Genomic DNA, 13,149 nt, shown 5'->3' with positions numbered 1-13,149 from the left:
AGAGTATAATGGGAAAAACTTCCCAAATACAGGTGTGCAAAGCTTGTAAGCTTTGTAAGCACCCAAGAAGACTCAAGGCTGTAATCGCTGCCAAAGGTGCTTCAACAAAGTACTGAGTAAAGGGTATCAATACTTATGTAAATGTGATATTTCTGTTTTTAATTTTTTAATACATTTGCAAAAAAAAATACAGAAACCAGTTTTTGCTTTGTCATTATGGGGTATTGTGTGAAGATTGATGAGGAAAAAACAATTTAATCAATTTTAGAATAAGGCTGTAACGTAACAAAATGTGGAAAATGTCAAGGCGTCTGAATACTTTCCGAATGCACTGTATGTAAGTGGAGCCTTGACTAAGAGTACACTATATACTGTACATATGAAGTGGGTAAAACAGTATGTAAACTTTTTAAAAATCACCAGTGTTCAATGACTATGTGTAACCGATGTGAAATGGCTAGCAAGTTAGCAGGGTGCGCGCTAATAGTGTTTCAATCGGTGACGTCACTCGCTCTGAGACCTTGAAGTAGTTGTTCCCCTCCGCAAGAGGCTTTTGTGGAGCGATGGGTAACGATGCCTCGTGGGTGTCAGTTGTTGATGTGTGGCGAGGGTCCCTGGTTCGAGCCCAGGTAGGGGCGTGGAGAGGGAAAGAAGCAAAACTGTTACATATGTACATAGGGCAGCAATCTCTAAGGTGAAGGGTATCGTACCGGGTGGTAACCGGCTAGTAACTATGACTCATTTCAGGGCAGGGTACTGGGCGGAGGCCGGCTAGTGGTGACTATTTAACAGTCTGATTGCCTGGGGATAGAAGTTATTTTTCAGTCTCTCAGTCCCAGCTTTGATGCTCAGTGGTGGAAAGATACCTTAATAGAAAATTACTCAAGTAAAAGTGGAAGTCACCAAGCAGAATACTACTTGAGTAAAAGTATTTTGTTTGAAATATACTTAGGTATCAAAAGTCAATGTAATTGCTAAAATATACACGAGTATCAAAAGTAAAAGTATAAATCATTTCACATTCCTTATATTAATCAAACGGCACGATTTTCTAGTTTTTATTTTATTTACGGCTAGCCTGGAGCCGGCCCACTCCAACACTGACTTAATTTACAAACAAAGCATTTGTGTTTAGTGAGTCCGCCAGATCAGAGGCAGTAGGGATGAGCAAGGATGTTCTCTTGATAAGAGAACTGTCAGGCTGTCAGTTATGTGCACACTGAAGAACTTGAAGCTTTTCACCCTCTCCACTGAGACCCCTTTATGTTTTGATTTATTTTACTAGACAAGTCAGTTAAGAACAGATTCTTATTTACAATTAAGGCCTACCCCGGCCAAACCCTAACCCGGACAACACTTGGCCAATTGTGTGCCGCCCTATTCGACTCCCAATCACGGCCGGTTGTGATTCAGCCTGGAATCGAACCAGGGTCTGTAGTGACACGCACTGAGATGCAGTGCCTTAGACCGCTGCGCCACTCGGGAGCTGAATGGGGATGGGGGCATGCTCTGTCTGCTGCCTCCTGAAGTCCACGTTCAGCTCTTTTGTTTTGTTGACGTTTCTGAAGAGGTTATTTTCATAGCACCACTCCGCCAGGGCCCTCACCTCCTCCCTGTAGGCTGTCTCGTCGTTGTTGCTAATAAATCAAATCATATTGTATTGGTCACATACAAGTGATAAGCAGATGTTATTGCGGGTGTAGCGAAATGCTTGTGCTTCTAGCTCTGACAGTGCAGTAATATCTAACAAGTAATATCTCACAAATTACACAACATACAGTGGGGAGAACAAGTATTTGATACACTGCCGATTTTGCAGGTTTTCCTACTTACAAAGCATGTAGAGGTCTGTAATTTTTTATCATAGGTACACTTCAACTGTGAGAGACGGAATCTAAAACAAAAATCCAGAAAATCACATTGTATGATTTTTAAGTAATTAATTTGCATTTTATTGCATGACATAAGTATTTGATCACCTACCAACCAGTAAGAATTCCGGCTCTCACAGACCTGTTAGTTTTTCTTTAAGAAGCACTCCTGTTCTCCACTCATTATCTGTATTAACTGCACCTGTTTGAACTCGTTACCTGTATAAAAGACACCTGTCCACACACTCAATCAAACAGACTCCAACCTCTCCACAATGGCCAAGACCAGAGAGCTGTGTAAGGACCTCAGGGATAAAATTGTAGACCTGCACAAGGCTGGGATGGGCTACAGGACAATAGGCAAGCAGCTTGGTGAGAAGGCAACAACTGTTGGCGCAATTATTAGAAAATGGAAGAAGTTCAAGATGACGGTCAATCACCCTCGGTCTGGGGCTCCATGCAAGATCTCACCTCGTGGGGCATCAATGATCATGAGGAAGGTGAGGGATCAGCCCAGAACTACACAGCAGGACCTGGTCAATGACCTGAAGAGAGCTGGGACCACAGTCTCAAAGAAAACCATTAGTAACACACTATGCCGTCATGGATTAAAATCCTGCAGCGCAGGCAAGGTCCCCCTGCTCAAGCCAGCGCATGTCCAGGCCCGTCTGAAGTTTGCCAATGACCATCTGGATGATCCAGAGGAGGAATGGGAGAAGGTCATGTGGTCTGATGAGACAAAAATAGAGCTTTTTGGTCTAAACTCCACTCGCCGTGTTTGGAGGAAGAAGAAGGATGAGTACAACCCCAAGAACACCATCCCAACCGTGAAGCATGGAGGTGGAAACATCATTCTTTGGGGATGCTTTTCTGCAAAGGGGACAGGACGACTGCACCGTATTGAGGGGAGGATGGATGGGGCCATGTATCGCGAGATCTTGGCCAACAACCTCCTTCCCTCAGTAAGAGCATTGAAGATGGGTCGTGGCTGGGTCTTCCAGCATGACAACGACCCGAAACACACAGCCAGGGCAACTAAGGAGTGGTTCCGTAAGAAGCATCTCAAGGTCCTGGAGTGGCCTAGCCAGTCTCCAGACCTGAACCCAATAGAAAATCTTTGGAGGGAGCTGAAAGTCCGTATTGCCCAGCGACAGCCCCGAAACCTGAAGGATCTGGAGAAGGTCTGTATGGAGGAGTGGGCCAAAATCCCTGCTGCAGTGTGTGCAAACCTGGTCAAGAACTACAGGAAACGTATGATCTCTGTAATTGCAAACAAAGGTTTCTGTACCAAATATTAAGTTCTGCTTTTCTGATGTATCAAATACTTATGTCATGCAATACAAAGCAAATTAATTACTTAAAAATCATACAATGTGATTTTCTGGATTTTTGTTTTAGATTCCGTCTCTCACAGTTGAAGTGTACCTATGATAAAAATTACAGACCTCTACATGCTTTGTAAGTAGGAAAACAGGCAAAATCGGCAGTGTATCAAATACTTGTTCTCCCCACTGTATACCCAATACCCACAAATCTAAGTAGGAATGAATTAAGACTATATACATATGGACGAGCGATGTCAGTGCGGAACAGACTAAGATACAGTAGAATAGTATAGAAAACAGTATATACAGTTGAAGTCGGAAGTTTACATACACCTCAGCCAAATACATTTAAACTCAGTTTTTTCACAATTCCTAACATTTAATCATAGTAAAAATTCCCTGTCTTAGGTCAGTTAGGATCACCACTTTATTTTAAGAATGTGAAATGTCAGAATAATAGTAGAGAGAATGATTTACTTCAGCTTTTATTTATTTCATCACATTCCCAGTGGGTCAGAAGTTTACATACACTCAATTAGTATTTAACTTGGGTCAAACATTTCAGGTAACCTTCCACAAGCTTCCCACAATAAGTTGGGTGAATTCTGGCCCATTCCTCCCGACAGAGCTGGTGTAACGGAGTCAGGTTTGTAGACCTCCTTGCTCGCAGCTTTTTCAGTTCTGCCCTCAAATTTTCTATAGGATTGAGGTCAGGGCTTTGTGATGGCAATTCCAATACCTTGACTTTGTTGTCCTTAAGCCATTTTGCCACAACTTTGGAAGTATGCTTGGTGATGATGCTGCCACCCCTGTGCTTCACGGTTGGGATAGTGTTCTTCGGCTGGCAAGCCTCCCCCTTTTTCCTCCAAACATAACGATGGTCATTATGGCGAAACCGACCAGAGGACATTTCTCCAATAATTACGATCTTTGTCCCCGTGTGCATTTGCAAACCATAGTCTGGCTTTTTTATGGCGGTTTTGGAGCAGTGGCTTCTTCCTTGCTGAGTGGCCTTTCAGGTTATGTCGATATAGGACTTGTATTACTGTGGATATAGATACTTTAGTACCTGTTTCCTCCAGCATCTTCACAAGGTCCTTTGCTGTTGTTCTGGGATTGATTTGCACTTTTCGCACAAGTACGTTCATCTCTAGGAGACAGAACGGGTCTCCTTCCTGAGCGGTATGACGGCTGCGTGGTCCCATGGTGTTTATACTTGCGTACTATTGTTTGTACAGATGAAAGTGGTACCTTCAGGCGTTTGGAAATGCTCCCAAGGATGAACCAGACTTGTGGAGGTCTACAATTTTTAAGTCTTGGCTGATTTATTTAGATTTTCCCATGATGTCAAGCAAGAGGCACTGAGTTTGAAGGTAGGCCTTGAAATACATCCACAGGTACTCCTCCAATTTACTCAAATTATGTCAATTAGCCTATCAGAATCTTCTAAAGCCATGACATAATTTTCTGGAATTTTCCAAGCTGTTTAAAGGCACAGTCAACTTAGTGTATGTAAAATTCTGTTCCAAATTCTGATCCATGAATTGTAATACAGTGAATTATAAGTGAAATAATATGTCTGTAAACAATTGTTGGAAAAATTACTTGTGTCATGCACAAAGTAGATGTCCTAACCGACTTGCAGAAAGCTATAGTTTGTTAACAAGAAATTTGTGGAGTGGTTGAAAAACAAGATTTAATGACTTCAACCTAAGAGTATGTAAACTTCCGACTTCAACTGTACATGTATGAGTAATGCAAGATATGTAAACATTATTAAGTGAAGAGATACCGTAGAATAGCATAGAAAACAGTATATACACATGAGATGAGTAATGCCAGATATGTAAACATTATTAAAGTGACTAGTGTTCCATTCCTTAAAGTGGCCAGTGATTCCTAGTATATGCCTATAGGCAGCAGTCTCTAATGTGCTAGTGATGGCTGTTTAACAGTCTGATGGCCTTGAGATAGAAGCTGTTTTTCAGTCTCTCGTTCCCAGCTTTGATGCACCTATACTGACCTCGCCTTCTGGATGATAGCGGGGTGAACAGGCAGTGGCTCGGGTGGTTGATGTCCTTGATTACTTTTTTGTCCTTCCTGTGACATCGGGTGCTGTAGGTTTCCTGGAGGGCAGGTAGTTTGCCTTCGGTAATGCGTTGGGCAGACCACACCACCCTCTGGAGAGCCTTGCGGTTGCCGGCGGTGCAGTTGCCATACCAGGCAATGATACAGCTCGACAGAATGCTTTCAATTGTGCATCTGTAAAGATTTGTGAGGGTTTTAGGTGACAAGCCAAATTTCTTTAGCCTCCTGAGGTTGAAGAGGCTCTTTTGCACCTTCTTCACCACACTGTCTGTGTGGGTGGTCCATTTCAGTTTGTCAGTGATGTGGTCCCGTCGATGTAGATAAGGGGGTGCACCCTCTCGTGTTTCCTGAAATTCACAATCATCTCCTTAGTTTTGTTGACTTTGAGTGAGAGGTTGTTTTCCAGGCACCACACTCCCAGAGCCCTCACCTCCTCCCTGTAGGATGTCTTGTCATCGTTGGTAATCAAGCCTACTACTGTTGTGTCGTCTGCAAACTTGATGATTTAGTTAGAGGCGTGCTTGGCCACGCAGTCATGGGTGAACAGGGAGTACAGGAGGGGGCTGAGCATGCACCCTTGTGGGGCCCCAGTGTTGAGGATGAGCGGAGTAGAGGTGATGTTTCCTACCTTCACCACCGCCCGTCAGGAAGTCCAGGACCCAGTTGTACATGGTGGGGTTCAGACCCAGGGCCACAAGCTTAATGATGAGCTTGTAGGGTACTATGGTGTTGAATGCTGAGCTATAGTCAATAAACAGAATTCTTACATAGGTATTCCTCTTGTCCAGATGGGATAGGGCAGTGTGCAGAGTGATACCGATTGCATTGTCTGTGGATCTATTGGGGGCGGTAAGCAAATTGAAGCTGGTCAATTTGGCCTACCACTGTTGTGTTGTCAGCAAACTTGATGATTTAGTTGGAGACATGCGTGGCCACGCAGTCATGGGTGAACAGGGAGTACAGGAGGGGGGCGATTACTTCATTTGTGGATCTGTTAAGGTAATATGCAAATTGTAGTGGGTCTAGGGTGTCGGGTAAGAGGGAGGTGATATGATCCTTAACTAGCCTCTCAAAACACTTCATGATTATAAAGGAGGGCTATGGGGTGATAGTCATTCCTGTGTACAGGAACAATGGTGGACATCTTGAAGCAAGTGGGGACAACAGACTGGCATAGGGAAGGTAACTTAACTAAATGAATATGTCCCTAATATGAATATGTCCCTGAAAACTCCAGCAAGCTGGTTTGCACCGGTTTGTGTCAAGAACTGCAATACGGCTGGGTTTTTCACGCTGAACAGTTTCCCATGTGTATCTATCAAGAATGGTCCACCACCTAAAGGACATCCAGCCAACTTGACACAACTGTGGGAATGCTTTCAACACCTTGTAGAGTCCATGCCCTGACGAATTTAGGCTGTTCTGAAGGCAAAAAGGGGGTGGGTGCTACTTAATATTAGGAAGGTGTTCTTAATATTTTGTACACCCAGTGTATACATTCATAAGGTATCATTGTTTTTCATTTGTTTGACATGTTTTCTAAATGGCTACTGCGATTGAGAGAGCCAATGAGAAGAGCACAGACATTTGTCATAGGGCATGTTCAGCAACATTTTGGAACGTTCAGATAGAAATATACTATCAATGTAGAATATGCATCTCTGACATGTAGAAGAAGGAATCACGTCGGCTCTATTTATGGTATTTCTATCTGCAACGTTCAAGAACGTTTAGCAGTGAACATGACCATAAACAAGTGGTCACCTTCAGAGCTTGTGTGAGCACAATGTTGCCACTAGAGGGCAGTCCAGGGTTGTGCTGGATAGATGTGTAGTTAGGCAGCCGTCTGCGTGAGCCTATGCAGACTTGTCTCTCCTCACAGCTGCTGTATATGCAGACAGGCACAGTGAGAGACTACAGAGCGGTGTGGTAATTGCAGTCATGATTGAGGCTGTAACCTATTGTTCTACTTTTTGATTATTATTTGTGTACTTGTTCAACATTTTTGCGAGAATGTTAGGAGCTAGTAACACAACCATTTTACTGCACTCGTTTTAATATCTGCTGAACTGTGTACACGTCCAGTAAACTTTGATTTGTGTTATATTATTATGCATCATGTGATGATGGAAGACAACATACTGTTTACAGACCACTTTCATTGGACTGCTGGTGTTGTCCTAACTTTGATGTGCAGTCTGGTTAGGACCATTGGAATAAAGTGTTAGGAAGGCCTCCAAAGGTTTCCACTACAGTGTGTGATCCACTATGATCTTTTAAGTGTGGAAGATGATGATTAGTCCAGCCACAGCCTACCACTCACTTAACTGTTGCATTTAGTGGGACCATGTCTATGTTCCTTCAGACCTACAGTGGCAAGAAAAATGATGTGAACCCTTTGGAAATATCTGGATTTCTGCATAAATTGGTCATAAAATTTGTTCTGATATTCATCTAAGTCACAGCAATAGACAAACACAGTCTGCTTAAACTAATAAAACACAAACAATTATACGTTTTCATGTCTTTATTGAACACATTGTGTAAACATTCACAGTGCAGGGTGGGAAAAGTATGTGAACCCTTGAATGTAATAACTGGTTGACCCTCCTTTGGCAGCAGTAACCTCAACCAAACGTTTTCTGTAGTTGCGGATCAGACCTGCACAGTGGTCAGGAGGAATTTTGGACCATTCCTCTTTACAAAACTGTTTCAGTTCAACAATATTCTTGGGATGTCTGGTGTGAACTGCTCTTTTGAGGTCATGTCACAGCATCTCAAATCGGGTTGAGGTCAGGACTCTGACTGGGCCACTCCAGAAGTCGTATTTTCTTCTGTTGAAGCCATTCTGTTGTTGCATTCCCCAACTTCTGTTGAGCTTCAATTGGAGGACAGCTAGCCTAACATTCTACTGCAAAATGTCTTGATAAACTTGAGAATTCATTTTTCCGTCGATGATAGCAAGCTGTCCAGGCCCTGAGGCAGCAAAGCAGCCCCAAACATGATGCTCCCTCCACCATACTTTACAGTTGGGATGAGGTTTTGATGTTGGTGTGCTGTGCCTTTTTTTCCCCACACATCGGGTTGTGTGTTCCTTCCAAACAACTCAACTGTAGTTTCATCTGTCCACAGAATATTTTGCGAGTAGCGCTGTGGAACATCCAGGTGCACTTTTGCAAACTTCAGACTTGCAGCAATGTTTTTTTTGGACAGCAGTGGCTTCTTCCTTGGTGTCCTCCCATGAACACTATTCTTGTTTAGTATCCTAGACTCGTCAACAGAGATGTTAGCATGTTCCAGAGATTTCTGGAAGTCTTTAGCTGACACTCTAGGATTCTTCTTAACCTCATTGAGCATTCTGCACTGTGCTCTTGCAGTCATCTTTGCAGGACGGCCACACCTAGGGAGAGTAGCAAAATGCTGAACTTTCTCCATTTATAGACAATTTGTCTTACCGTGGACTGATGAACATCAAGGCTTTCAGAGATACTTTTGTAACCCTTTCCAGCTTTATGCAAGTAGACAATTCTTAATCTTAGGTCTTCTGAGATCTCTTTTGTTCGAGACATGGTTCACATCAGGCAATGCTTCTTGTGAATAGCAAACTCAAATTTTGTGAGGTTTTTTTATAGGGCAAGGCAGCACTAACCAACATCTCCAATCTCGTCTCATTGATTGGACTCCAGGTTAGCTGACACCTGACTCCAATTAGCTTTTGGAGAAGTCATTAGCCTAGGGGTTCACATACTTTTCCCAACCTACACTGTGAATGTTTAAATTATGTATTCAATATAGACAAGAAAAATACAATACTTTGTGTGTTATTAGTTTAAGCACACTATGTTTGTCTATTGTTGTGACTTAGATGAAGATCAGATCAAATTTGATGACCAATTTATGCAGAAATCCAGGTAATTCCAAAGGGCTCACATACTTTTTCTTGCCACTGTATGTTCCCTGGGTCCCATGTTCCCTCAGCCCTATGTTCCCTCAACCTATGTTTACATTGCCCTATGATCCCTGGGCCCTATGTTCCATCAACCTATGTTCCCTTGGCCCTATGTTCCCTTGGCCCTATGTTCCCTCAGCCCTATGTTTCCTCGGCCCAATAATCCCTCAGCCCTATGTTCCCTCAACCCATGTTGCATCAGCCCTATGTGCACTCTGCCTTATGTTCCATCAACCTTATACTTTTTACACCTTTGATGTTGGTTGGTTTTGGTAAGTTGATCCACTGTTGCATGATGGAACAGAGACGAGCAGAATTTTTGTTACATGTTTTTGAAATACGTATTTCAATTACTTTTGAGTATTTTTTCAATTGTTTGTCACTGGCCTGAACTCAAATGCAATATATTTTGTAATAACGCAATTTAAAAATACAAAATACTTTTCTATACTCTTTTTTATTAGCGGCTCACAATTTTGTGGCCCCATATCACCCCAAATTTACTGCATGGTGTCAGAAGTGTGATGGCAATATGGTGTGATAAAAGCGTCTGCTAAATGACGAAAATGTTATGTGAAAATGAACTCTTTCAAAGCATACTGGGTATTATTTGAATCTTCTCTGTCCACAAAAAAGGCCACATTTGATTACAATACAAATTATTTGGACAATAAGCAGTTGTGCCAATTTTGACTGAAATGTATTAAGTTGATACTGAGGGAACATAGGGCCCAGGGAACATAGGGCCCAGGGAACAAAGGGCCCAGGGAACATAGGGTCCAGGGAACATAGGGCCCAGGGAACAAAGGGCCCAGGGAACATAGGGTCCAGGGAACATAGGGTCCAGGGAACATAGGGCCCAGGGAACAAAGGGCCCAGGGAACATAGGGTCCAGGGAACATAGGGCCCAGGGAACAAAGGGCCCAGGGAACATAGGGTCCAGGGAACATAGGGTCCAGGGAACATAGGGCCCAGGGAACAAAGGTCCCAGGGAACATAAGGTGGACCCCCGTTTAGCTGCCTGTTGTCATCTGTATTAATTTCAGGCAAGCAGACCAAACAGACTTCAAAACAAACTGATGGGCTTTACCGTCATCCTCTTTCATAACCCCCTGTAAGATGTTCATAATGACCTAATTGCTTCGTTTCAGACAGGATTATGCTGCATATGGTGTGGATTTAATGAGGATTTATTTTTGTATTTTCTATTGTTGCCAAGGAATGACGTGATGTGAGCACCTTCATCCAAAAACAAAAACTACGGGAGACAGTCTGCAACGTTGCTCTCTCATAGGAAAGAATGCTCCTAGTTAGTGTCAGACTTATATTTATATAATATCATTAGAATTCTCTGTTCGCGAGAGGGAAATAATTAAGTTTTAACAGCTTTCTCTTTGGCGATAACACAGAGCAATAAATGAGCAATGAATGAATGACTAATGCAGACTAATGCAATTTCCATTTTGTGTTTTATGTATTTCATATTCCATACAGTTCATCATGAGCCATTAAGTCATTCATTTTGTACAGAATGTTAGTAATTTGTAACTCACTAATAAGAGGAATTGCCTCCAGTTAACAGTATGAATGTTGAACTGTTGAATTGTGTTTTCTTCCCCTTGTATCAAATTGAACCTGCTTCCACTGGAGGTTTGAAATGAAGTATTTTGCTTGGGCCCTGGCAACAGTGCAGCGAGGCAGGCTGGATAACAATAACCAATTTGTTTTGCCCTGAAAAGTGTAACCTTGGCTGACCCAGGGTGACCCAGAGAGCTCAGAGTGGCGTGGTCGTTTTGATCTCTTTCAGAGGAAATCATTTATTTTCTCCAGAGTAAAAGAAAAAGTGTTAGGACTGGTCCTGGCCTGTGGTACTTAGTCTGAATGTTTTGTAAACTATTACTCAACAAAGCATCAACTGTGCAGTCATATTTGATCTAGTCTGTTTGCTTGTCAAGGTAAAGTTATAGGAATCAGACATAGATTTATTTTCACGTAACATTTCTTAAAAAGATCGAACATGTGTCTAGTCTACAAGTTCTATGTTAATCTAGCATAAGTATCCTTTTCTACTTTGTGAAAATACAAACCTCCAGATTTATGACGTTCCTCTAGACCTTGTCAGATGCTGACTGGGATAAAGGCATAAACCATGTTGGCGTACGGCTACACATTGAGGTCATGGTCTTCTATGTCGGTTGCTGTCTTGGGCGGTCGGTCGTCCTTTGACTATATCTGTGTGGGAGGTTGCCAGATCTCTTCCTCTGACTGTACTTGTGTCGGTGGTTGCCAGATCTCATCTTCTGACTGTACCTGTGTGGGAGGTTGCCAGATCTCATCTTCTGACTGTACCTGTGTGGGTTGCCAGGTCTGTCTAAGGCTGGATCTTAGATGATCATAGGGGGATTAGTGCAGATGCTCTGTACAGTAAAGCCACTGTTGAGTGTGCAGCTACCCAGCCCAGTTAGCTCATTCAAACAGGTCACCATCTGAACATGTGGGAGGCATCTCCATTATCCTACCTGCCTAGTCATCTACAGACTTGTGATTGTATATGCGCAGACAGATAATAGTTAAGTACAACTGTAAAAGTTGATGACATAATAGCATGATATGACAATAATGGCTTTAGTAATGTGAGCACTCATACATTTAAGAAGGATTTAGCAGGATTAGGCATATCCTTTGGTTTTCCTGTCTGCAGTTACCTGTCCCTTATTGCGCATGCACACACGCACACACACACACAGACACACACACACACACGTCAATCATGATGCACATCTTATCCACCCCTCCCCTCCCCTCCACTCTCATCTACATGATAAGACTAGCTCACACACTATCTACTCTGCACTGGAAAACAAGAACCTCATCAACCATAGCCTTAGAGCATAGTAATGTCATTCACTCATGCTAACGTTCCAACTCATCTAACCCTCTAACCCTCATCTAACTCAAATCAAATCAAATTGTATTTGTCACACACATGGTTAGCAGATGTTAATGCGAGTGTAGCGAAATGCTTGTGCTTCTAGTTCCGACAATGCAGTAATAACCAACAAGTAATCTAACCTAACAATTTCACAACAACTACCTTATACACACAAGTGTAAAGGGATGAAGAATATGTACTTAAAAATATATGAATGAGTGATGGTACAGAACGGCATAGGCAAGATGCAGTAGATGGTATCGAGTACAGTATATACATATGAGATGAGTAATGTAGGGTATGTAAACATATAAAAGTGGCATTGTTTAAAGTGGCTAGTGATACATGTATTACATAAAGATGGCACGATGCAGTAGATGATATAGAGTACAGTATATACATATGAGATGAGTAATGTAGGGTATGTAAACATTATATTAAGTGGCAACCCTCATCTAACACACATCTCTGAGAAAACAACAGGAGTGTGTTTTATTTCAGCTAGTCTCATAATGTTCCTTAGATTAGAACCATTCACATTCTTGCATGCATAGTAATACTGTATCCTTGCCTACCTGCTGACCAACCAGAGAAGGCCAGTCTCTCTCTCTCTCTCGTGGTGCCAGCGCCTGGGGCTGTGGTCAGGTGAATTCCTGGGGCCAGCCCACAATGTTCTCTGGGTTGCCAGTGCTGAAATGTGGTGTGAAACTCCCCCATCTGATCCCCTGTGGAGTTGGCATGGTCAATGCCCAGAGACCCTGCTGGGCCTGTGGTGGTGACTGAAACCTAGCCGGTGTTGCCTGGAGGGGAAAAGAGAGAGAGGGAATGAGCTGGGCACCATCTCGGTCCTGTGTGGCTCAAGCACTTGCAACATCAGGTTTGTGGGTTCGTTTTCCACTGGGGCCACCCACACAAAATGTATGTTGCTTTGGATACATGTAAAATGGTGTGGTAGAGTCCCATTGCCGAAGTATATGATGCCAT

This window comes from Salvelinus namaycush, chromosome 16 (assembly GCF_016432855.1).
Source record: "Salvelinus namaycush isolate Seneca chromosome 16, SaNama_1.0, whole genome shotgun sequence".
NCBI lineage: Eukaryota > Metazoa > Chordata > Actinopteri > Salmoniformes > Salmonidae > Salvelinus > Salvelinus namaycush.
The sequence above is the reverse complement of the archived record's forward strand: the minus strand, read 5'-3'. Positions refer to the sequence as shown.